The following is a 25,826-nucleotide window of genomic DNA, read 5'->3' on the forward strand; positions in this document are numbered from 1 at the left end:
AATGTTTCTTATGGGTTTGAATTAAGGGTAGCTGCCCCCTTTTTGTTGTCCTGAGGCCTAAATTGAGGGAGAAGCCCAGCTATCCCTCCATAAGAATTTGAACTGAGGGAAAAATCCCTCTTTTTTCATCCCTGGAGAGATTTAAAGAGAGAAGAAAACCCTTCTTTTCCCAATAATTAAGGAGAGTAAATTAAAGGGCAGAAGCTATTTATTTGCTATTGTATTAGTTTCAGTAGAGGTAACTGCCCCATTTCCTCTGTTTAAGGGGTGCACTGGAAGGAAGCTCTGCCTTTTTCAGCATTTTAAGGGTTTAAAACTACATTTCAGGGCCCTTCTTTCTGTGCCATAGGACCAAGTATCTCAGAGCAGGGTGAGCCTGGCATGCACTTAACCCTTACACTGCCTGGGAAGCTTTTATTTTTCTTATTTTTACTTATAATGTAGATAGGCCTAATTAGAGGTCCCAAGGAGACTTAGACTATTCATATCATAAGCATTCTTCTCCACTGGGCTCAGTCACACATGAAGTAATACTTAATAGCCACTAAGGAATAATTATGTAAGTTCACAGCAAATTAGCCAATTTATCTAGTTATGCTGCCTAAACAGAAAGTTTTATTTCTTACCAGTTTCCTGCCCATTTACTCCAAGTAGTTGTTGCAAAAAACAAAGCACTGTTATTTTTCAGAAGAGTTTTCTTCTATAACAAGCCCTTTGCTCCCCTTGAATTTGAGTCAGAGGAGCCAAACAGCTGCAACTGTTCTGAGGGCTTTCATACCGGGTGGGATTCACCCCCCTCCCTTTTCCTGGGTGCCATGGGAACGAGAGGCGGGCACCATCAGGGGTATATTAACCCCAGCCTTTGCTCAGGGCCTTCATTCCCTCTCTGGGATGTACTGGGATCAGAGCTCTCCTCTCATTTCACTCTCATTTCAGGTAAGAGGCTCTTTCAGCTTATCTCAGCTTGTTTTCAGTAGGTGTTTCTGGGCATCTAAAGCAACAGAGGCTTTGAAGATACTGTGAAGAAAACAGCATAGAATACAGGGAGTATTTAAGTTCACAGTTTTGGGTTTTGTGTTTAGGGGTGGTAAAGTGCATTTGTAATTTCCTGTTTTGTTCTTATTTTGTTTTGTATTTTTTTTAGGAGGAGCGCAGCTTCCAGAGGCTCCAGGTTGTGTCAACTACAATGCTTTTTTCAGCAGATTCATCATGTCACAAGAGGAATCTGGGAATCTGCCCAGTGTCCGAGATGATGTTTGAGATTGAGGCTTCAGGTGAGTTGAGGATTGTGACTAGGAGAGGGAGGGTGAGCGGGTATCCGGTTAGGAGTTATTGTTGGGGGGGTGGTTTTGAAGGCAGCAGGGTGAGAAAGGGTGTTTATTTGAGGGCCCCCCCACCCCAGGCCTTTTAGAAGCCGAGCAGAGGCATTCACACGTCTTGCAGCACACAAGGTCATCCACTGCACTCACAGGAATGCCATTTAACTTTGCCTTTCTCTAACCCAGGTGTCACTCACAATAACGGCCGCAGCCTTGGAATCAGGATGAAGCTGGAGCCTGAAGGAGCCAGGCACACTCAGGAGAGGGCAAGTAGCTGACTCGCTGGGATTTGGCCCGCATAACTCTGTACTCATACTTTGGTTTTGGTTTTCTTTATTGTAGCTGACCGAGAGGCTAACAGGCCATCACGGGGCCCTCCGAGGCAGACTCGTTTCAGGTGCCATGTGGATCCTCATCACCGATCATCCAAAAGATAAGTCAGGGCCACGGCCTGGAGATGGGACAATGGGAGAGCAGCGGGTTGGGAGTTCCTGGGACAGATTTAAAAATTAGCAGTGGGAAAAGCAATCTCCTCCAAGGGGCCTCTTAGGACAGCTAAAGGGAGAGGCTCTAATTTTGACGGCAGCTTTCAGGCGGTCAGCGCAGAGCAGTTCTGGTCCACGTCGTGTTGTCCAGTGTACCGTGTTACCTAGCGTGTCTTTGGGGTCCCTTTTGCCTTTTCCCCTCAAGACCCTCACCACAAGCATAACGTGTTGTGTTTGTCGTCCCCCTGTTTGTCACGTTCCGTGTCACGGGTGTCCGCACATATTTGTGCCGGAGCCGCTCTGCCCTGCCCTGCCGCATAGCCTGCTGCAATAGGACAAATCCCAGGGAGTTGCAGTTTGTGGGGTGTTGCCAGACTCTAGATGATGTTCCTAGATAGACAGAAGATGTTCGGAGCTGTGAAGTTATCCTGCAGCCCTTTGACTTTTGTCCTCGCTTTCTTTCAGATGCAGAAGGATAAAATCCAGGGCAAAATCCATCCACCCATCCCGGGTGAGGAGGTTCCCCCGGGCAGGTCAGTCACCATTTGTCTCTGCAGGGAGAGTGTAAAGTGTGACTCTGTTACAGCTCTGTTCTTTTTCTTTTTAGGAAGTAAAGCTGGATATCGGCAGTCAAGATGAGGTGGGCAAGGTGAGCATTGAGTAGGGTACAGAAGCAGTTGTTAATGCTCCAGTCTCGCTTTCCAGTGCAACTCTAAGCATCCGTTCCTGTTTCTGCACTTTAGGCAATCCACTCGGAGTACGCCGAGCCCCAGTCACCGACCGGCCGACACGCCGGGCGCGCCGCTCTCCCGAGCCCTGCGGAAGAATCACGGGACTCGGCGATGGAGCTGAGCATTCTTAGGAGCATGGTGAGTAGCAGACTTGTGGGGTTTTGGCTGAGGGGCTGCCAAGATCAGGCACTGATGTTTGGTTTTCTTTAATACAGCTGTCTGAGAGACACCAGCCCGGTGCCAGCAGGACCTTCCCGGCTGACGAGGTGGCCTTTCTTCGCACCCGAGACCGGCATCCCCGGATGTGCGAGAGATAAGTAGAGGGCCATGACCCACAGAGGGGATGAAAGCGGGGGGCTGGTTTGGGAATTACTGGGAGGGGTTTTTGAGTCCCCTTTGGAGATGGGGGGGTGTCCATGAAGCGGCCCCTTAGACCCCATAAAAGCAAAGCCTGGCTTTGGATCACAGTGCTGAGGTGAGCAGGGCAGAGCAGTCCCGGTGTGTATCGTGTCACTTGTCTTTTGTGTATTATGTGTGTTTGGATATGTCATGTCCTTTACCTTAGGCCTTGGAGGGGCCTGTCAGAAACCCTGGCATCATTGTTAGCATCTGCGATCTCTGCATTCCTCGGCCTGGCACCCAGGCCATGGAACTTTGGACTCAGGAGCTCAGACAGGCATCAGACTCTCTTGTCTCTTTAGAAGCATCCGGTCAGGTGTCTCTTCAGGTCTTGTTCTGAGCTGTATGGGCAGCTGTGCCCCGCCAGGATCCATTATGGCAGACGAGGACTTGTGAGAAGGTGAGGGCAGGTAGAGGCTTCTGGCCGTAGGATTCTCGGGCATCCATCTTTGCAGTTCTTGGAATAAATCATTCGGTTAGCATCTTCTTCCTCCAGGTTTCTCTGAGCCTCATCAGCTCGCCATCCATCTTACCTCAGTCATCTAATTTTCTGTCCGTGTGCTCCTTGCAGTCATGGTTCTTGTCTCGAGATTTCTGTCCGTGTTGTGTCCCCGTTGTCTATCACGTCCTGTCTGTCCTGTGTCACGGGTGTGTGCACTCATTTGTGCCGGAGCTGCTCTGCCCTGCCGCATAGCCTGGTGTAATAGGAAAAGCCCTGGGGAGTTGAAATTTGTAATGTGGGGTGCAGTTGGACTCTAGATGCCATTCCTAGATTGACCTAAGGTGTTTGCAGGTTTTGAGTTATCCTGCAGGTGTTTGACATATGTTCTAACTCTCTTTCAGGTGCAGATGCATTGCATCCATGGCAGAGCCCCCCATCCTGGGTGAGGGGGTTCCCACAAGCAGGTCAGTCACCATTTGTCTGTGCAGGGGGAGTGTCAAGGGTGACCCTGTTACAGCACTGTTTTTTGTCTTTCTTTTTAGGAAGTAAATCTGGATCCCAGCAGTCAAGTTCAGGAGAGCAAGGTGATCAGTAGCATTTCTTGTTGCTGAGCTCTCAATTCCTGGGGCAAGTCTAAGCTTCCATTCTCTTTTTTGTGCTTTAGGCAATCCACTTGGAGCCTGCCAAGCCCCCGTCACCAGCCGGCCGATGCACCGGGTTCCCTGCACGTGCGAGCCCTGTGGACGCATTACAGGACCTGGTGATGAAACCCTGAACTCTTCTATTTAAAGGCGTCACCAGGGTAGCCTTGGGTACCTGCCATGGAGTTGCGGTGAGTCGGGGAAGTAGGGAGGAGGAGCGAGGGTCTGCTCAGGTTTCAGCAATGCCAAATCACCTCGTCTCCTTTAACCCAGGCTTATCCCGTGACAATGGCATCAGCCTCGGAGCGCGGCCGAAGGGTGCGGCCCCAGGAGCCGGGCATTCTTAGCAGAACGGTGAGTGGCAGAATTGTTGGGTTTTGGCCAGTGTGCTGCAGAGATCATGCATTGATATTTGGATTTCTTTCGCATAGCTGACTGAGAAACAAGAGGGAGTTGTTGAACAACAGTGCCAGCAGGAACTTCCTAGATGTTGAGGCTGCCTTCTTTTGCAAATGACACGGACCTGCATCCCCAGATGTCTGAGAGATAAGTAGAGGGCTACAACCCACAGAGGGGATGAAAGCAGGGAGCAGGGTAGGGACCCACCGGGAGGGATTTTTGAGTCTCCTTTGCAGATGGGGGTGTCCATGAAGCAGCCCCTTAGGCCCCATAAAAGCAAAGCCTGACTTTTGATCACAGTGCTGAGGTGAGCAGGGCAGAGCAGTCCCAGTGTGTATCGTGTCACTTGTCTTTTGTGTATTATGTGTGTTTGGATATGTCATGTCTTTTACCTTAGGTTGTTGTGGGGCCTGTCAGAAACCCTGGCATCGTTGTTAGCATCTGTGATCTCTGCATTCCTCGTCCTGGCAGCCAGGCCATAGAACTTTTGCCTCAGGAGCTCAGACAGGCATCAGACTCTCTTGTCTCTTTATAAACATCCGGTCAGCTGTCTTTTCAGGTCTTGTTCTGAGCTGTATGGGCAGCTGTGCCCCGCCAGGATCCATTATGGCGGACTAGGACTTGTGAGAAGGTGAGGGCAGGTAGAGGCTTCTGGCCGTAGGATTCTCGGGCATCCATCTTTGCAGCTCTTGGACTAAATCATTCAGTTTAGCATCTTCTTCCTCCAGGCTTCTCTGAGTCTCGTCAGCTCGCCATCCATCTTACCTCAGTCATCTAATTTTCTGTCCTTGTGCTCCTTGCAGTCATCCTTCTTGCCCAGAGATTTCTGTCCGTGTTGTGTCCCTGTTGTCTGTCACGTCCCGTCTGTCCTGTGTCACGGGTGTGTGCACATATTTGTGCCGGAGCTGCTCTGCCCTGCCGCGTAGCCTGGTGTAATAGGAGAAGTCCCGGGAAGTTGAAATTTGTAATGTGGGGTGTAGTTGGACTCTGGATGCCATTCCTAGATTGACCTAAGGTGTTTGCAGGTTTTGAGTTATCCTGCAGGTGTTTGACATATGTTCTGACTTTCTTTCAGGTGCAGATGCATTGCACCCGTGGCAGAGCCCCCCATCCTGGGTGAGGGGGTTCCCACAAGCAGGTCAGTCACCATTTGTTTCTGCAGGGGGAGTGTCAAGTGTGGCCCTGTTACAGCTTTTTTTTTTTGTCTTTATTTTTAGGAAGTATACCTGGATCCCAGAAATCAAGTTCAGGAGAGCAAGGTGATCAGTAGCATTTCTTGTTGCTGAGCTCTCAATTCCTGGGGCACGTCTCAGTCTCCATTCTCTTTTTTGTGCCTTAGGCCATCCGCTCGGAGCATGCCAAGCTCCCATCCCCAGCAGCCGATGGACCGGGTTTGCCGCTCTCGCCAGCCCTGAGTTCCGGGTCAGGAACCGCCGAGGAGCTGCGGTGAGTCGGGGAAGTAGGGAGGAGGAGCGAGGGTCCCCTCAGGTTTCAGCCATGCCAAATCACCTCATCTCCTCTTAACCCAGGCACCCCCTGTGACGACGGCCTCGGTCTCCGAGCGTGCCTGAAGCGTGCGACCCGAGCAGCTGAGCATTCTTAGGAGCACGGTGAGTCGCAGACTTGTGGGGTTTTGGCCGATGGGCTGCCAAGATCGGGCACTGATGTTTGGTTTTCTTTAATACATCTGTCTGAGAGACATCAGCCTGGTGCCAGCAGGACCTTCCCGGCTGACGAGGTGGCCTTTCTTTGCAGCCGAGACCGGCATCCCCAGCTGTGCGAGAGATAAGTAGAGGGCCACGACCCACAGAGGGGATGAAAGCAGCGTGCTGGTTTGGGAATTACTGGGAGGGGTTTTTGAGTCCCCTTTGGAGATGGGGGGGTGTCCATGAAGCAGCCCCTTAGGCCCCATAAAAGCAAAGCCTGGCTTTGGATCACAGTGCTGAGGTGCGCAGGGCAGAGCAGTCCCGGCGTGTATCATGTCACTTGTCTTTTGTGTATTATGTGTGTTTGGATATGTCATGTCTTTTACCTTAGGTCGTTGTGGGGCCTGTCAGAAACCCTGGCATCATTGTTAGCATCTGTGATCTCTGCATTCCTCGGCCTGGCAGCCAGGCCATAGAACTTTCGCATCAGGAGCTCAGACAGGCATCAGACTCTCTTGTCTCTTTAGAAGCATCCGGTCGGATGTCTTTTCAGGTCTTGTTCTGAGCTGTATGGACAGCTATGCCCCGCCAGGATCCATTATGGCGGACTAGGACTTGTGAGAAGGTGAGGGCAGGTAGAGGCTTCTGGCCGTAGGATTCTCGGGCATCCATCTTTGCAGTTCTTGGAATAAATCATTCGGTTAGCATCTTCTTCCTCCAGGTTTCTCTGAGCCTCATCAGCTCACCATCAGTCTCTCCTCAGTCATCTCATTTGGCATCTTCTCAGTCCTTGCAGTCATCCTTCTTGCCCAGAGATTTCTGTCCGTGTTGTGTCCCTGTTGTCTGTCACGTCCCGTCTGTCCTGTGTCACGGGTGTCTGCACACACATTTGTGCCGGAGCTGCTCTGCCCTGCCGCATAGCCTGGTGCAATAGGAGAAGTCCCGGGGACTTGAAGTTTGTAATGTGGGGTGTAGTTGGACTGTAGATGGGATTTGTAGATGGACACAAGATATCTGGAGCTCTTAAGTTATCCTGCAACAGCTTGACTCTTGTCCTGACATTTTTTTCAGATTCAGATGGATTAAATGTGTGCCAGAGGCCCCCATCCCGGGTGAGTGGTTTCCCCCGAGCAGGTGAGGCACCATTTGTCTCTGCAGCAGAAGTGTATGTGGTGACTCTGTTACAGCTCTGTTCTTTGTCTTTCTTTTTAGGAAGTAAATCTAGATACCAGCAGTCAAGGTGAGCAGTGGAGAGAAGTAGCTGTTATTGCTCCAGTCTCAGTTTTCTGGTGCAGCTCTAAGCTTCCATTCTCTTTTTTGTGCTTTAGGCAATCCACTCGGAGCCTGCCGAGCCCCCGTCACCAGCCGGCCGATGCACCGGGTTCCCTGCACATGCGAGCCCTGTGGACGCGTTACAGGACCTGGTGATGAAGCCCTGAACTCTTCTATTTAAAGGTGCCATCCAGGTGGCCTTGGGCACCTGCCAAGGAGTTGCGGTGAGTTGGGGAAGTAGGGAGGAGGAGCGAGGGTCCCCTCAGGTTTCAGCCATGCCAAATCACCTCATCTCCTCTTAGCCCAGGCACCCCCTGTGACGACGGCCTCGGTCTCCGAGCGTGCCTGAAGCGTGCGACCCGAGCAGCTGAGCATTCTTAGGAGCATGGTGAGTCGCAGACTTGTGGGGTTTTGGCCGATGGGCTGCCAAGATCGGGCACTGATGTTTGGTTTTCTTTAATACATCTGTCTGAGAGACATCAGCCTGGTGCCAGCAGGACCTTCCCGGCTGACGAGGTGGCCTTTCTTTGCAGCCGAGACCGGCATCCCCAGCTGTGCGAGAGATAAGTAGAGGGCCACGACCCACAGAGGGGATGAAAGCAGCGTGCTGGTTTGGGAATTACTGGGAGGGGTTTTTGAGTCCCCTTTGGAGATGGGGAGGTGTCCATGAAGTAGCCCCTTAGGCCCCATAAAAGCAAAGCCTGGCTTTGGATCACAGTGCTGAGGTGCGCAGGGCAGAGCAGTCCCGGCGTGTATCATGTCACTTGTCTTTTGTGTATTATGTGTGTTTGGATATGTCATGTCTTTTACCTTAGGTCGTTGTGGGGCCTGTCAGAAACCCTGGCATCATTGTTAGCATCTGTGATCTCTGCATTCCTCGGCCTGGCAGCCAGGCCATAGAACTTTCGCATCAGGAGCTCAGACAGGCATCAGACTCTCTTGTCTCTTTAGAAGCATCCGGTCGGATGTCTTTTCAGGTCTTGTTCTGAGCTGTATGGGCAGCTGTGCCCCGCCAGGATCCATTATGGCGGACTAGGACTTGTGAGAAGGTGAGGGCAGGTAGAGGCTTCTGGCCGTAGGATTCTCGGGCATCCATCTTTGCAGTTCTTGGAATAAATCATTCGGTTAGCATCTTCTTCCTCCAGGTTTCTCTGAGCCTCATCAGCTCACCATCGGTCTCTCCTCTGTCATCTCCTTTTGCATTCTCTCAGTCCTCGCAGCCATTTTCCTTGCCAGGAGATTTCTGTCCGTGTTGTGTCCCTGTTGTCTGTCACGTCCCGTCTGTCCTGTGTCACGGGTGTGTGCACACACATTTGTGCCGGAGCTGCTCTGCCCTGCCGCATAGCCTGGTGCAATAGGAGAAGTCCCGGGGACTTGAAGTTTGTAATGTGGGGTGTAGTTGGACTCTAGGTGGGATTTGTAGATGGGCACAAGATATCTGGAGTTCTTAAGTTATCCTGCAACAGCTTGACTCTTGTCCTGACATTTTTTTCAGATTCAGATGGATTAAATGTGTGCCAGAAGGCCCCATCCTGGGTGAGGGGTTTCCCCCAAGCAGGTGAGGCACCATTTGTCTCTGCAGCAGAAGTGTATGTGGTGACTCTGTTACAGCTCTTTTCTTTGTCTTTCTTTTTAGGAAGTAAATCTGGATACCAGCAGTCAAGGTGAGCAGTGGAGAGAAGTAGCTGTTATTGCTCCAGTCTCAGTTTTCTGGTGCAGCTCTAAGCTTCCATTCTCTTTTTTGTGCTTTAGGCAATCCACTCGGAGCCTGCCGAGCCCCCGTCACCAGCCGGCCGATGCACCGGGTTCCCTGCACGTGCGAGCCCTGTGGACGCGTTACAGGACCGGGTGATGAAACCCTGAACTCTTCTATTTAAAGGTGCCATCTGGGTGGCCTTGGGCACCTGCCAAGGAGTTGCAGTGAGTAGGGGAAGCAGGGAGGAGGAGCGAGGGTCCGCTCAGGTTTCAGCAATGCCACATGACCTCGTCTCCTTTTAACCCAGGCTTACCCCGTGACAATGGCATCAGCCTTGGAGCGCGGCCGAAGGGTGCGGCCCCAGGAGCCGGGCATTCTTAGCAGAACGGTGAGTGGCAGAATTGTTGGGTTTTGGCCAGTGTGCTGCAGAGATCATGCACTGATATTTGGATTTCTTTCATGTAGCTGACTGAAAAACAACAGGGAGTTGTTGAACAACAGTGCCAGCAGGAACTTCCCAGATGTTGAGGCTTCCTTCTGTTGCACCTGACACGGACCTGCATCCCCAGATGTCTGAGAGATAAGTAGAGGGCTACAACCCACAGAGGGGATGAAAGCGGGGCGCAGGGTAGGGACCCACCGTGAGGGATTTTTGAGTCTCCTTTGGACATGGGGGTGTCCATGAAGTGCACACCCTTAGGCCCCATAAAAGCAAAGCCTGACTTTTGATCACAGTGCTGAGGTGAGCAGGGCAGAGCAGTCCCGGTGTGTATCGTGTCACTTGTCTTTTGTGTATTATGTGTGTTTGGATATGTCATGTCCTTTACCTTAGGCCTTGGAGGGGCCTGTCAGAAACCCTGGCATCATTGTTAGCATCTGTGATCTCTGCATTCCTCGGCCTGGCAGCCAGGCCATAGAACTTTCGCATCAGGAGCTCAGACAGGCATCAGACTCTCTTGTCTCTTTATAAACATCCGGTCAGCTGTCTTTTCAGGTCTTGTTCTGAGCTGTATGGGCAGCTGTGCCCCGCCAGGATCCATTATGGCGGACTAGGACTTGTGAGAAGGTGAGGGCAGGTAGAGGCTTCTGGCCGTAGGATTCTCGGGCATCCATCTTTGCAGCTCTTGGAATAAATCATTCGGTTAGCATCTTCTTCCTCCAGGTTTCTCTGAGCCTCATCAGCTCACCATCGGTCTCCCCTCGGTCATCTCCTTTTGCATTCTCTCAGTCCTTGCAGCCATTTTCCTTGCCAGGAGATTTCTGTCCGTGTTGTGTCCCCGTTGTCTGTCACGTCCTGTCCTGTGTCACGGGTGTCTGCACACATTTGTGCCGGAGCTGCTCTGCCCTGCCGCATAGCCTGGTGCAATAGGAGAAGTCCCGGGACTTGAAGTTTATAATGTGGGGTGTAGTTGGACACAAGATATCTGGAGCTATTAAGTTACCCTGCAACAGTTTGACTTTTGTCCTGACTTTCTTTCAGATGCAGAAGGATAAAATCCAGGGCAGAGCCCCCCATCCCGGGTGCGGGGATTGCCCTGAGCAGGTGAGTCAATGTTTTTCTCTGCAGAGGAAGCATAAATGGTCACCGTTACAGCATTTTTCTTTGTCTCTCTTTTTAGGAAGTCAAGGCCGAGAGCAGCAGTCAAGGCCGAGTGGGCGAGGTGAGCATTGAATAGCGTACAGAAGCAGTTGTTATGGCTGAGGTCTCAGTTTTGGTGCAGCTCTAAGCATCTCCTCTTGTTTTTTTATTTTAGGTGGTCCACTTGCCATCTCTCCTGGCCGAGCACGCCTATGCCAGGTATGTGCAGCTTAAGGTATCGGTGTGGCATCCTTGTCAGATTAGGGAGGTTGTGTTTTCACAGTATGTCAGCATGCTTTTCCGCTTTGTTTCTTTGCAGGTGCTGTCGCTGCCCTAGGCACGCCAAGGAACAGAGGAGGGCAGGTGAGTCGGAGTTTAGGCAGGCTGACTCCTAGGTGAGCGTTACACAGCAGCACGCTAAGCGTGTCCCTCTTCTCTTTGCAGGTATCTTCCGGGCACCCTCCGGAGCCAAATCAAGATTTGAGGTGAGCCGGGGCAGAGATGCGGAGGAGTCCCGGGGATTACTGTTTTTGAGGGCAATAGTCAGGTTTTCTGTTTTGCCTTAGGTACCCTGAGGAGGCTCGTAGCCCAAGCTTGGAAACGGCAGCACCGAAGCACACACGGAGAGCATCTCAACGTCCACGTCTGACCGAGGATGGATTTTGTCCGCTCCTCTTCCAAAAGCTAAGTGTCGGGGCCAGTGGCTGGGAGAAGGGGAATAGCCTTTACTATCACAGGAGGCAATCAGATGTCAGCTTAGGGGACAGGTCTGTAGCGGGGCAGGCTCTCTGGAAGTAAAGGGAGAGGGTTTCCCCTCAGCCTCGCCAGAGCCTTTGCCGGGCAGGGCAGTTCCGACCCATCTCCACATTCTCGGGAACTTTGCGTTGGCCGCCTCCCTTGACTCGACGTCGTCACGGATCTTTCCCCCGAGGAGCTCGCCTTCAGGTCCGGAGCTAGGGCCACGGTCACCCAGCAGTCCGCTTCCTTCTCTAGGCTCGCCGCCCCTCTCGAGCATCCTCTTAACTGCTTCGGCACTAACTTGTTTTAACGAGTTATATTTCATCATCACGTGCTCTCGTCCTAGGGCTTCCTTTCCTTTGGCATCATCAGCCTCTGGCTCACCTTGCACTAGGAATCTCAGGTCCCTAAGGGGACAGTGCCAGGCAGTTGTCACTCGTCTCTGTGTTATGTCGTCCGTGTCCGTGTTATGTCGTCCGTGTCCGTGTTATGTCGTCCGTGTCTGTCGTCTTCCATGTTATAGGCCCTTGTTACGTCTCGACGCTTTATCGGCACTATTCCGTGCCACGTAGGCCATATTCTACTCACGTTCCTTTCTGGATATCCCTTATTCCGGCATCTTTACATTTTTACTCTTTGAGACAGGAATGTCTCAAAGGGACAAGATGTTCTCATCCGTCTTCCTTCTCACTACCGGCTTTGGTAGTGCCTTTTTTTCCACGCCATTCTCTTGGACTTCCCGAGGGAGCGTCTTACACCCTCCTCACGTGACTGCAGGAGTTCTATAGGTTCCATCTTCTCAAAGGGTACAGGGCTCAAGAATTAATCTTCCAGAGAGCTATCTCAAGTCCTGGCTTATACTGTATGTACTTACATTGTTTGTACCTATGCTGGTTTATACTGTATGTACTTATACTGTATGTACTTACATTGCGTTTACCTATGTTGGCTTACACTGTATGTACTTACATTGTGTGTACCTATGCTGGCTTATATTGTATGGACTTACACTCCATGCACACTTGCACTGTATGCGTCTGCTTTTATTGTGTGTACTCATGTTGTACCACTTATGGTCGGAGCTGCCCTGCCCTGGCATGTAGTCACAGTTAGGTAGAACAGTTATAAAAACTTTACTGTTCATCTCTCTTTAGTGGGGTTTAGGGTAGAAAATTTATCGGTCAGAGCGGGGACAAGTCCTAGCTGTCAGCCACTCGTTGACCGCTTCCTGTCGTCTCACAGGTCCCTGAGGCTACTGATTTCCCCAGAATCTACCATTTGAGGTCGAGGAGCGGCAGCCAGAAGAAGCGTGGAAGCACGTTCTTCAGCGTCTTGAGTAAGAGCCACAGGGAACGTTTAAATGGGAGGAGTGCGTGAGCGTGTATGAGAGCACGTGTCTGTCTGTCGGCGTCTGCTCATCTCTGCGTGTGTGAGCGCATGCTGTGACTGGATTTAACCTTGTGTGTGTGACTTGCTTTTCAGGTTTTTCAACTCATTTGTAAATTTAGAGTAAAAAATCCCCAGCCGGGTTTAGCCCCCCCACCCCCCCCGGCTGTTTTTTTTTTCTTTTTTTTTTTCCCCCGGCTGGGTTTTTTTTCCCGGGTCCCGGTCGGTCTGCGAGGCGACGTTCATCGCCAAAGTTTGGGCACCGACCCTCCAGGGACCGGGTATTTCTTCAGGCAGGAGGAATTTTTGGAGGCTCCAGGGAACCATGTTCCCGAGGACCAATGATTGCTGGGGTGTAATTTAGCCGTTGTGATCAGAGGGATGGTGAGTTTGTGTGTCATTTGAAGGGGGTGTTAATGGTAGATGAGTGCTGTTTTTTGTGTGCTTTTGTTGTTTTGGGTGTCCTGTAACAATAAATCCACAAGTAATGAAAATAGAAAAAGGTTATAATCTTGTGTTAATGTGTGTGTTGTGTTGTATTGCTCTGTATTGCAGTGTGAGCACAGGGTGAACTCTCTCCTCCTTGCTGTGACACCTGGGCTGGCAGGGATGACACAGTGACCTCTGCCAGCTGATGCTGCCTGTGCCATCACCTGGCACTGACGTGTTTGATAAAAATCCTTTTGCTGGGTTTTTTCTCCTGAGAAGCCTCAGAACAGAAATGGAACCAATAACAATCTGCTGGCTGTGGAGTGTGGGCTGGAGATGGTTTAGCAACAGGGGCATCTTGGATTGGTCTCCTGTGCATTGTTTCTACTTGATGACCAATCATGGTCCAGCGGTGTCGGGGCTGTGAGCAGTCCCAGGTTTTTATTATTCATTCCTTTCCAGCTTTCTGATGTCTCCTTGCTCTTTTAGTGTAGTTCTAATATCTCATTTTCTTTTAATATAATAGAGATCATAAAATAATATTTCAGCCTTCTGAAAGGGGGAGTCAAGATTCTCATCTCCTCCCTTGTCCTGGGGACCCTCAACCACCACCACAATCAGCGGCCAAGCAGGTTTGTGCGAGCCTCTCAGTAACCCTCGGCCGGTCCCAAGTTGGCAGACACCGGGGGGGCAGCCCCGACACGGCCAACAGCGGGAGACACTGTCTGTGCCCCGAGGGTACTGAGGGCACCTGGGCTGGGGGGAGACACTCTCTGTGCCCCGAGGGTACTGAGGGCACCTGGGCTGGGGGCAGACACTCTCTGTGCCCTGAGGGTGCTGAGGGCACCTGGCCTGGTCGCCTTTGCAGCAGAAGAGACACCAGAGACAGCAGTAGAAGATAAAGGGCCGACTCTTAGCAGGGGTTAATCCAAGGTTTTATTAGGATCCCCAAAGGAGGTCCTGCACCTCAGGGGGCTCCTGCCCAGAGCCCCGGGAGATGTGCCAAGGTTACATTTAAAGGGAGGTGGAAACCGAAAGTAGATAACATCCTACCAACCATTAAGTGACCCTAAGGGATGGATGCTGGGGGATAGACATATAGGACAGCGTATGGGGCAAGGCTTGGGGGGCTGACCCCTAGCCTCTGGCTAATCACTCGAGGACTTGGACTGAAACTTCTGCATGGGGGGGATGGGAGGCTGAGTGATTGACAGAGAGCCAGGGTGGGGGTTTGGGGATGATCTCATCCCGGGAGAGGGATAACACAGGTAAAGGGAGGGGGGTACAGTTTGGGATAAACCATTTGGGAAAAATTACTTCAAAGTATTACAAAGTATAAAAATGCACTACAGCCGGTTTGGGCAGCACCAAATAAAATGTAATAAAATGCTTTAAAAATAGAAAAATTAAAAAAAAAAAATAACAAAATTAATTAAAAATAAATAATAAGAAAAACCAAACTGTAAAGTGCTGTACAAGTTCCATAAAATGTAGTGCTGTAATGCAAGACCCTCAAACACCACCAAATCACCAGCTTAAATTGGTCTGGGCAGCACCAAATAAAATAAAATAAAAAGCTTTAAAAATAGAAAAATTAAAAAAAAATTAAAAAACCCCAAAATTTAAAAAATAAATGCTTTAAAAATAGAAAAATTAGAAATAAAAAATAAAAAGAAAATTTAAAAAATTAAATGCTTTAAAAAGAGAAAAATTAAAAATAAAAATTAAATAAAAAATAAAATTTAAAAAATGCTTTAAAAATAGGAAAATTAAAAATAACAATTAAATAAAATTAAATAAATAAAATAAATGCTTTAAAAATAGAAAAATTAAAAATAAAAATTTAATACAAAACAAAATTAAAAAATATAATAAATGCTTTAAAAATAGAAAAATTAAATATAAAAATTAAATGAAAAATTAATAAAATTAAAAGGTTCAAAAATAGAAAAATTAAATATAGAAATAGAAAATTAAATTAAAAAATAAAAAAAAGGTTTCAAAATATAAAATTAAAAATAAAAATTAAATAAAAAATAAAATTAAACAATAAAAAAGCTTTGAAAATAGAAAAATTAAAAATAAAAATGAAATAAAAAATAAAATTAAAAAAATAAATACTGTAAAAATAAAAAAATTAAGAATTAAAAAAATAAAAAATAAAATTTAAAAATTCAAAAACTTTGAAAATAAAAAATTTAAAAAATAAAAATTAAATAAAAAACAAAATTAAAACATAAATGCTTTAAAAATAGAAAAAAAATATAAAAATTAGAAAAAAAAAAATTAAAAAATAAATGCTTTAATAATACAAAAATTAAAAATAATGCTTTAAAAATAGAAAACTTAAAAATAAAAAATTAAAAACGTTTAAAAATAGAAAAATTACAAATAAACATTCAGTAAAAAACAAGATTAAAAAATATAACTGCTTTAAAAATAATAAAATTAAATATAAAAATGAAATAAAAAATTAATAAAATAAAAAGCTTTTAAAATAGAAAAATTAAAAATAAAAACGAATTTAAAAAATTTTAAAAAGGCTTTAAAAATAGAAAAATTAAAAATTAAAAAAATTTACAAATCAAATAAATGCTTTTAAAATAGAAAAATAAACAATCAATAAAAAACAAAATTAAAAAATATAATAAATGCTTTAAAAATAAAAAAATGAAATATAAAAATTAAATAAAAATTAAAAAAATAAAAAGTTTTAAAAATAGAAAAATTAAAAATAAAAATAAAAACATTTTTAAAAAATAGTTTAAAAAGAGAAAAATTTAAAAAATTAAAAATAAAATTTAAAAAATAAAACCCTTTAATAATAGAAAAATTAAAAATAAATATAAATATTTAAAAAATAAAATAAATGCTTTAAAAATAAAAAATAATAAAAAAAATTAAAAAAATAAAAAGGTTTAAAAATAAAAATAAATAAAAAATAAAATTAAAAAAATACAAAGCCTTAAAAATAGAAAAATAAAAATTAAATAAAAAACAAAATTAAAAAAATAAATGCTTTAAAAAAAGAAAAATTAAATTTAAAAATTAAATTTAAAAATATTTTAAAAATAAAACAAAAAGCTTAAAAATAGGAAAATTAAAAATAAAAACAAATAAAAAAATTAAAAAAATAAAATAAAAAACTTTAAAAATAGAAAAATTTAAAAAAACCCCCAAAATTAATAAAATAAAATTAATTAAAAATACATGAAAAACAAAATAAAAACTCTAAAGTGCTGTAAAGTGCCGTAAAATTTCCATAAAACGTCGTAAAACTGCCGTAAAGCGCGACTGTCGTAAAAGGTGCCGTAAAGCGCGACTGTCGTAAAACTGTCGTAAAAGGTGAAGTAAAGCGCGACTGTCGTAAAACTGTCGTAAAGGTGCCGTAAAGCGCGACTGTCGTAAAACTGTCGTAAAAGGTGTCATAAAGCGCGACTGTCGTAAAACTGCCGTAAAGCGCGACTGCCGTAAAAGGTGCCGTGAAGCGCGACTGTCGTAAAACTGTCGTAAAAGGTACCGTAAAGCGCGACTGTCGTAAATCTGTCGTAAAAGGTGTCGTAAAGCGCGACTGTCGTAAAAGGTGCCGTAAAGCGCGACTGTCGTAAAGGGTGCCGTAAAGCGCGACTGTCGTAAAACTGTCGTAAAAGGTGTCGTAAAGCGCGACTGTCGTAAAAGGTGCCGTAAAGCGCGACTGTCGTAAAACTGTCGTAAAAGGTGTCGTAAAGCGCGACTGTCGTAAAGGGTGTCGTAAAGCGCGACTGTCGTAAAAGGTGCGTTTTTTTCGACAGTCGCGCTTTACGACACGGCCTTTTATGGAACTTTTACAGTACTTTACAGCACTTTACGGATTTTATTTTGTTTTTTAATTATTTTTAATTAATTCTATTTTTTAAATTTAATTTTTATTTAATATTTTTTAAATTTTCCGATTTTTAAAGCTTTTTTTGATCTTTTTTTTAGTTTTAATTTTTCTATTTTAAAGCATTTATTTTATTTTTAAATTTTCCTTTTTATTTAATTTTTAGTTTTAATTTTTATATTTCTAAAGCATATTTTAAATTTTTTATTTTTATTTTTTTCTTAATTTTTACTTTTGAGTTTTTGATTTTTAAAGCTTTTTTATTATTTTTTATTTAATTTTATTTTTGATTTATCTATTTTTAAAGCTTTTTATTTTATTTTAAATTTTTTTAATTTAATTTTTTTGTTTTATTTTTTTTAAAGCATTTATTTTTTTAAATTTATTTTTTAGTTTTTAGTTTTCATTTTTTATTTATAAACTATTTATTTTATTTTTTTAATTTTATTTTTTATTTCATTTTTATTTTTTGCTTTTTCTATTTTTAAAGCTTTTTTTATTTTTTAATTTTATTTTTATTTAATTTTTTGGTTTAATTTTTTTATTTTTAAATCATTTATTTTATTTTTTTAATTTTATTTTTTATTTCATTTTTAGTTTTTGCTTTTTCGATTTTTAAAGCTTTTTTTATTTTTTAATTTTATTTTTATTTAATTTTTTGGTTTAATTTTTTTATTTTTAAATCATTTATTTTATTTTTTTAATTTTATTTTTTATTTCATTTTTATTTTTTGCTTTTTCGATTTTTAATGCTTTTTAAAAAAAATTATTATTTATTTAATTTTTAGTTTTTATTTTTTTATTTTTAAAGCTTTTTTTAATTTTTTATTTAATTTTTATTTTTGATCTTTCTATTTTTAAAGCTTTTTAAAATTTTTTTATTTAATTTTTTATTTCATTTTTAGTTTTAATTTTTTATTTTTGAACTATTTATTTTATTTTTCAAATATTATATTTTATTTCATTTTTATTTTTTGCTTTTTCTATTTTTAAAGCATTTATTTTATTTTTTTACTTTTATTTTTTATTTAATATTTAGTTTTAATTTTTTTATTTTTAAAGCATTTTTAATGTTGTTTTAATTTAATTTTTATTTTTGATCTTTCTATTTTTAAAGCTTTTTAATTTTTTTTTAATTTTCAGTTTTAATTTTTTATTTTTAAACATTTATTTTATTTTTAATTTTATTTTTTATTTCATTTTTAGTTTTAATTTTTTATTTTTGAACTATTTATTTTATTTTTTTTATTTCATTTTTATTTTTTGCTTTTTCTATTTTTAAAGCATTTATTTTATTTTTTTTAATTTTTATTTTTGATCTTTCTATTTTTAAAGCTTCTTTTTATTTTTTATTTAATTTTTAGTTTTAATTTTTTTATTTTTAAACATTTATTTTATTTAATTTTATTTTTTAATTTTATTTATTATTTATTTTTAGTTTTGATTTATTTTTAAAGCATTTATTTTTTTAATTTTATTTTTTATTTAATTTTTTAGTTTTGATTTTTTTATTTTTAAAGCATTTCTTTTATTTTTTTAAATTTCATTTTTATTTCATTTTTAGTTTTAATTTTTCTATTTTTAAAGCATTTCTTTTATTTTTTAAATTTTTTTTTAATTCTTAGTTTTAATTTTTCTGTTTTTAAAGCTTTTTATTTTTTTAATTTTCTTTTTTTTTATTTTCCCATTTGTAAAGCATTTATTTTATTTTTTTTATTTTTTATTTAATTTTTATTTTTAATTTCTCTATTTATAAAGCTTTTTATTTTATTTTATTTGGTGCTGCCCAGACCAACTCAAGCTGGTGATTGTGGTGGTGTTTGAGGGTCTTGCAGTTACCCCGATTAATAGGTAGAGATGATGTTTGGAGGCCACAGTGTTACAGGTAGGGGTTAAACTGTTTTTTAGGGTCTTTCAGGTGATTTTTCAGGGATTTTTAGGGATATTTTAGGGGTTTTTTTGCAGGAGTTGTTTAGGAATTCTCTGGAAATGTTTAGGATACCTATAGGGCTTTTTCAGGGCTTTAAAAATAATTTTTAGGGTGTTTTAATGACTGTCTTACGGGGCGCCCCAGCCACCCAAGGCACCCCGTGCTGGCGCTGCGGCACTCCCGCCCAGCCTCCCGTCAGCGCCGCCCGTGGTCGCTTCCCCTCTCCTGCTGCCGCCGCTGCATGGCGGGCCGAGCCGCGCCTTCCCCACCGCACCCTCCCGCTTCAGAGCTGCTGGATGGCGCGCCTCTGCCGCCTCCTGCAACCACGGACGTCCCGGCGTTCCCTTCCACGGCCGCAGCCGCGGCCCCGTTCCCGTTCCCCCAGCTCCGCCGCCTCCCGCACCCCCCGGCCTGCCCGCCGCCATGATGACTGCCCACGCCGCCCTAGTGACGGAACCCATGCATGCGCAGTTGCTACAAGCCCCGCACCAGCGATATCACTCCGCGCCGACTCATCGAACCACAGCACTGCTTCCGGGATCAGCCGCACGCATGCGCAGTTCTATCTCCATGGCCCCGCCGCCACCCCCCACTGCGTTTGCCGCAGCTTTGGCACAGCCCGGTCCCGGTTCCGAGCCGCTGCGTGCCGCTGTCCAGCCACAGGCAGCATTCCTGTGCCCTGTCACGCCACTTCTGCTGCCACTGCGTCTATACATGGCACCACAGCAGGCGAAAACTGCAGCGCCTTGCACCTATCCTTCCGCGTCTCTCCCTCTGCCGGGCACCGAGAGATCCCTCTCCAGCACGTAACCCTGAGCAACCAATACCTGGTGTGCCTCTGCGTTTTCGCCTTCCACACTCCTAGCACCCAGTGGGACTACTTTGTGTCACGATTCGTCTGCACAGCCACATCCATGCACACAAACCATGCGACGAGGAGGAGGTTGGAATATGACAGCTGCTTTAATAAATACAGGACAGACAGAGAATTATTTTGCTCCTGCAAATGCCAGCCCTTTGATCCCAACACAAAAGAATTTCAAAAAAGAACTGTTCCCAAATAGCTCCAGAGTCCCCTCAGTGTTTGGGACAGATTTCTCGACTCAAAATTAGACAGTAAACCCTGAAAATTCGCCAGCATTAATGCCAAAATTAGAAAACTCACAAAAATCTTTTGATAATTTTCACCTAACAGACTGGTGTGAAAAACACCAATCACTTGCTTTTAAAATTTTTGAAAGTTTAATAGTAATAAAATGGTTATAAAAATAGTCATACAATTAGAGTAATAATAATTTGGACAATTTGAATTAGGACAATATGAGACAACAAAAACAAAGAGTTACGGACGTCCGGGTACCTTTTTCTGGGCAGCACGAGCCTGAAAAAGGACCCCCGTTAACAAAGGATTAACCCTTAAAAGCAATAGCCTGTTGCAGAGTCATACACTTCGTACATGGTGCATAAATTCCATTCAAACACAGGATTCTGTCTGGTCATCATCCACTTCTTCCTTCTAATCCTAACAGCGCCTTGGAGGCAGGAAGAAGTTTGTTTCTTCTGATAAGAGGGCAATATATATAAATTCTTTTTCTCTGAAAGATCCAGGTGTCCTGTGGCCGCTATCTTGCTGCAAGTCCTTTCTTTAAAAAAAGTATCTTACATAGCATCGTTTCTATTTTAACAGTTTTTATAACCTAAAACTGTATTTAACACACTACTTAAGAGAATTAATACAGCATTCCTTTCTAACACAACACATATAATATTCATTTTAATATTTCAAAAAAGCCAATCATAAAATACCTGCATTTGCCACAATCCCCACTCTTATTCTTTGTAAATCCTTTGGCTTGAGCAATATTTCTTATCTACTTGCATCTTCTGGACTATGCGGGCAAAATAAAACAGGGGATTACACAAGGAAGAAATATAAAAATAGTTGCAACACATAAAATGAAAGATCTTAATTTCTTCTAATACATTACCCTACCAGCTAGGTTTTAACATTGTTTTCTAATTTTTGGACCGGTACCTCGGTTATTATATGCATATATATTTTTTTCTTCTTTGATTTCTTTTGCTTTTTCTAGAATGACTTTTCTGTGCTCATCAATTTTCAACAATTTGATATATTAAACTTTCCACAAACACCCCCTTCTTTGGCCAATAAATAGTGTAAAGCCAACCTATTCTGATACCCTACAGTTTTTGTTTGGCTTAGCTGACTTTATATTAACTCCAATGCCTGGGCAGCTCCATTTGCTATCATTTCTATAACTGCTTGGAGTCTTGTAATACGACTCAATAGATAATTTGGGGTCAATACAGAGTTAAGTTGCTGTGCTGGTTTTACCTTTTCGTTTATTATTTGTTTTTTGACCAAATCTCGAACCGTCAAGATTAAATGTAAAACAAATCCCTCTCTCTCCTTTTGGACATTCAATTCCAAATCTATTACCACTTTTTCCTAAGTTTCTTGTAATCCAATAATTTACTCCATTTTGCCTACAGGTTCTTAATTTGGATGGGTTATAACAGTGGCTGTTGACATAGGTGTGTGTAATTAAAGAGGAACTTTGGTTTCTTTCCACGTGATGCTTTCTGCAGCATTTGTGACACAATCTTGCTGGTATCCCGAAAGGGAAAAGAGAACAAATGAGTGCCAGAAACAGGAATAACAGAGGTCCAGTATGCCTTATACTCCCACCTCCCAGGCCTGTGAGGTTGCAACCCACAGCAGGTGTATTTGATCTTCTCGGTGGCAAAAAACAGAGGCCAATCTGCACTTGCCCTCTATTTCCTTCTCACTTTCTCTTAAATAATTTCCAGGCAAATTGGTTTGGACACCCTTTAACTGTGGACTCTTACCGTTCTTTAGGTATCTCTCATTCACCAGGCACTAGTAATTCCCATCCACAAAGTTATTACTTTAACACTTTTTGCAATAAGTGCATAAATGTTGTGAACTACAATACTAATTATTCTCACAATTCAAGCATTTACTTATAACCCAGCTAGCATGTCCAGTCTTGGAATGAATCAAATAAAGTTTACTGATGGAAATGGTAATTCCCCTTCTCCCCTGTACAATTCTCAGGCTAAGGTCAGAACACAAAAACAGTCTTGATCCTTCTATCTGGAGTATTCCTCCCCTAAGGAGATGTTTTATTCAGGCAAGACCAGAATAAAACCAGGCAGGGCTTGAAACCAGTGGTATAAGCGTTGTCTTGATTCTTAATTCTGTGTTGTTCTTTGTACATTTCTTGGATCATTTGCCTTTTTTGAAACTATTACCACTCAGTCCCCATTGGAAAGTCAGGTCGGTATCACCTGGTTTAAATGTGATAGTCCATTCCTCAGGTTTCTTCACAAGTCCTTTGATCCTGCTGGCATGAATTCACCCTCTTTCTGTGATTCTGATTGTTGCTTCAGTAGTACCTGGAAAGGACTTCTTAATAGCATAGTAATAAAAGAAAGATAATACTGCATTAACTTTTACCGTTCACTCTTCTTCCAAACTTTCTGGGTTTAGCTAAAAGCTTTTTCCACAGCAGCATCTTCTTCTTCTTCTATCCAGCTGTGCTAATAGCTGCAGAGGCAAATTCTTCTTTTTGTGAGTTACAGTTAGTTAAATAAGAAAAGCTAGACCAATTTTAACATGAGATGTATCACATCTATTGCTTTTTACTTTTTGGGCAGCATTTTATTGTTTTAGCCTTACAAACCCATTCTTCAGGAAAAAAAAAAAAAAACAACAAACTTCTTTTTAACAGCAAACAAAACACACAAAAGAAAAAACCAAAAACCTTTTTACTTAAGAAAAACAAACCACTTTGTGAGGTTTGGAGAGTCAGCAATCTCTGCTTTGATTTTATCTTTTAGTGCTAGCCCCCTCCCGCTCTTTTCACGGCCTTGCTGTCAATGCTGTGCTGCCACTTCGCTGCAGGGCCGGAGCAGGGGAGAGCAGCCACGGGCATGGGGACCCTGGGGGCAGCCTTGGGTCCCTTTTGCCCTCTCTCTCTCTTCTTCTCTCTCTTTCTCTTTCCTTCTCTCTCTCGGCCTACTTACCGGGGCTGACACTGCCATCCTCGACTCTGGACCCCGGCAGCCTGGGAGCCCCCCCGGCAGTTCCGCCACGGAGCCAGCCCGCTCCTGGCCGGCAAACCCGTGTCCTCTGCTGCCAGCACCGCCGCCGGGTCACCTCCATGGATCGGTCCCTGTCGCAGCCTCCGAGACCCCGCCGCTCGTAGGGAGCGGCCAGACACCTCCCAACCTTGATAACCCCAAACCTGGCGTCCCCAGGTGCTCCTGACATTCTTTTCCTTTCTCTAGTCAACTTCTCCTCTTTTCCCTTCAAGGAGGGCCCGTTCTGCTAAACCCTTTCTGGACCTCAGTTCGGCATTGAATAACCTCCTAACAACCGTGTGTTAAGACACTTCCCTGCCTTTCATGCAAAAACCCTGCATTCACACTTCTGCTCTCTTCTAGCACCAAGATGTCATCATTTCACATTCTAACATCTCAGAGTTTGCTAACCACCTCCCTACTTCAACTTCTCTCTTTCTTCTCTTCTTACCTGTTTTTTTTTGATTCAACACACTTCAGACAGTATGAACTGAACCTAACTAAATTACTTCCAAAAGTAAGCTTACAACTTTCTTTTACTAGGATTGCAGTAGCTGTTAAATACCTACTGGCTAGCTGTGGCTTACTGAGTCCAACATCTTTGATATATGAGCTACTAGATATTTTTTTACTCTTCCTTAGCCTTGAATTAAAATTTTATGAGGTACTCCATTTTCTGTATTTATGTATAAATGATAAATGACTTTTCTAACAAAGGTAAGCTTAAAGCTGGTACTTAGGCTAGTTTTAGCTTAACTCTTTTAATTTAACAATATCTTCTTTGGTCTGTTTTATATCATCTCCTTCTGTCCGTTTTTTTCATACACAAATTTTGCTACTTGTGTGTACCCCTCAATCTATAATATTTCAATAATCTAGGTAATTTTCTGATCTCTCTCTTTGAAGAGGGAGGGAGAATGAATAAAATTCTTGCAATTTTCTCATGGTTGGTTTTCTAGCTACTTCTATTTATTAAGTGTCTAAGATATTTTACCACTGGGTAGTGAGTCTGAGTTCTTTTATTAACCTCCCTTTAATCTTGTACTAGTCTATAACTCCCATCAGACTTTACTGGGGGAAAAGGGATATTATGAGGAGACATACAAGGTTCTAATGCCCCATCCTTTATTAGTCCTTCTATTACCGGCTTCAAACCTTCCCGTCCTTCTAAAGATACAGGATACTGACGTACACGTACGGGACAATCTTCTCTCTCAATTGTAACCCTTATGGGGTCGATATTTAATCTTCCCCTATTTCCTTCCCCAGCCCAAACTTCTTTGTTGATTTTTTTTTTCCTTCATCCTCTTGGCCTAATTTTAAAACTCTAGCTGTCATTTTCCCATTTTCTGATATAACTCCTGTTCTTAATTGCACTTGTAAGACTCTTCCCAATAAATTGCTACCTGCCCCTGGGACCAATAAGACATCTCCCATCCAAATTTTAGTTTCTTCCCTCAATTACTACATCTTTAATGACCAGAAATATAAAACTTTCTCTCTTTGCCCCTGTTACTTTCACTATATGTTTGCTCACACTATAACTTTTTGGAATATTTAACAGGCAGGTTCTCTCTGCCCCTGTGTCTATTACAAATTCCAATTCTTCTTCTTGGGGACCCACTTTTAAAGTTATCACAGGCTCCAGATGGTATTTGTTCCCCCCAGAAAATTAGAGCTTATGACCTCCCTATTCCTCCTCTGTGCCCATCTCTTTAAAGATTTTCAGATCTTCTGCTTACTTAGGACCATTTTCCTATTTCTCTTAAGTTTGTTTATCTATTTAGTTGCAGTTTCTTCTTTCCCCTCGAAAAGCTGTTCCTTAAAAACCTTTTTTTTTCCCCTACATTTCGCCTTTGATATGCTGTCGCATTTATTCCTTTGATTATGTAATTACAATAATTATTCATGTGTTTACTCCTCTCCTCGTTATTTTTACCCCACTCAGGAGGTACAGTTGGCATTTTGTCTTCTCTGGGGGTCACCGTAGATTATCTTTTTTCCTAAGCTTTTATTTCAGCTGCTCTGATTAATTGCCTTTCTTCCTGAGAAAAATATTATTTTCATTACAGACCACATCGCTTCTGAAGTATAAATGTTTGGACCTAAAAATTGGTCTAATTGTTCAGCTATGCCTACGGGATCCTCCAAATATCCCTTTTATTTATTTCTTAAAATTTCAGACCTCAGACGAAGTCAAAGGAGCATTTACAAACCCTGGTCCGCCCCCTCCTATGGGAGCCTCTTTTAATGGAAATAGACTAATCCCTTTAACCCATTCTTTTTGGATTTTTATCTTCTATAGCTTTTCTCCCGTATTTTTAGGATGAATCAGGAGAGGACTTTCTTTTACCTGAACTTTTAGTGTTTCGATAAGGTGATTCCTTTAGAGAGTTCCCCTGAGCAGCCGGAGCTGTGGTTACCAAGGGAACGGAGCTCAGGGCGGGACTGCGGAACTCGGCACAACTCAGGGTCTCGGTCCTCCAAAGGCGGGGTCTGCAGCCGGGATCGCCCGAGGGGATCGGCACAGCTCAGGGTCTCGGTCCTCCAAAGGCGGGGTCTGCAGCCGGGACCGCCCCAGGGGCTGTTCCGGTGCAGACCGAGCTGCAGCGTGGATCGGCCCCACATGGCTCACGGCGGCTGATCCGGCAGAGACAAAGCCGGGACTGACCCCGGCTGCAGCGGCGGGAGCCGAGCAGAGTCAGGGCAGCCGGGGATGGGACAGACGGGACCCCCCCCTCGGT

The 25,826-nt window shown here is 43.3% G+C and overlaps 1 long non-coding RNA gene across 1 annotated transcript; it reads left to right on the top strand.

Annotated features, from left to right (window-relative positions):
- Positions 1-11,234: 11,234 nt before the first annotated feature.
- LOC136567390 (uncharacterized) lies at positions 11,235-13,723 on the top strand. The gene is made up of 2 exons (XR_010785117.1): positions 11,235-12,683; positions 13,289-13,723. It is a non-coding gene; the product is annotated as an uncharacterized lncRNA (long non-coding RNA).
- The last annotated feature ends 12,103 nt before the right edge of the window (positions 13,724-25,826 follow it).

This window comes from Molothrus aeneus, chromosome 28 (genome assembly GCF_037042795.1).
Source record: "Molothrus aeneus isolate 106 chromosome 28, BPBGC_Maene_1.0, whole genome shotgun sequence".
In the NCBI taxonomy this organism is placed as follows: domain Eukaryota; kingdom Metazoa; phylum Chordata; class Aves; order Passeriformes; family Icteridae; genus Molothrus; species Molothrus aeneus.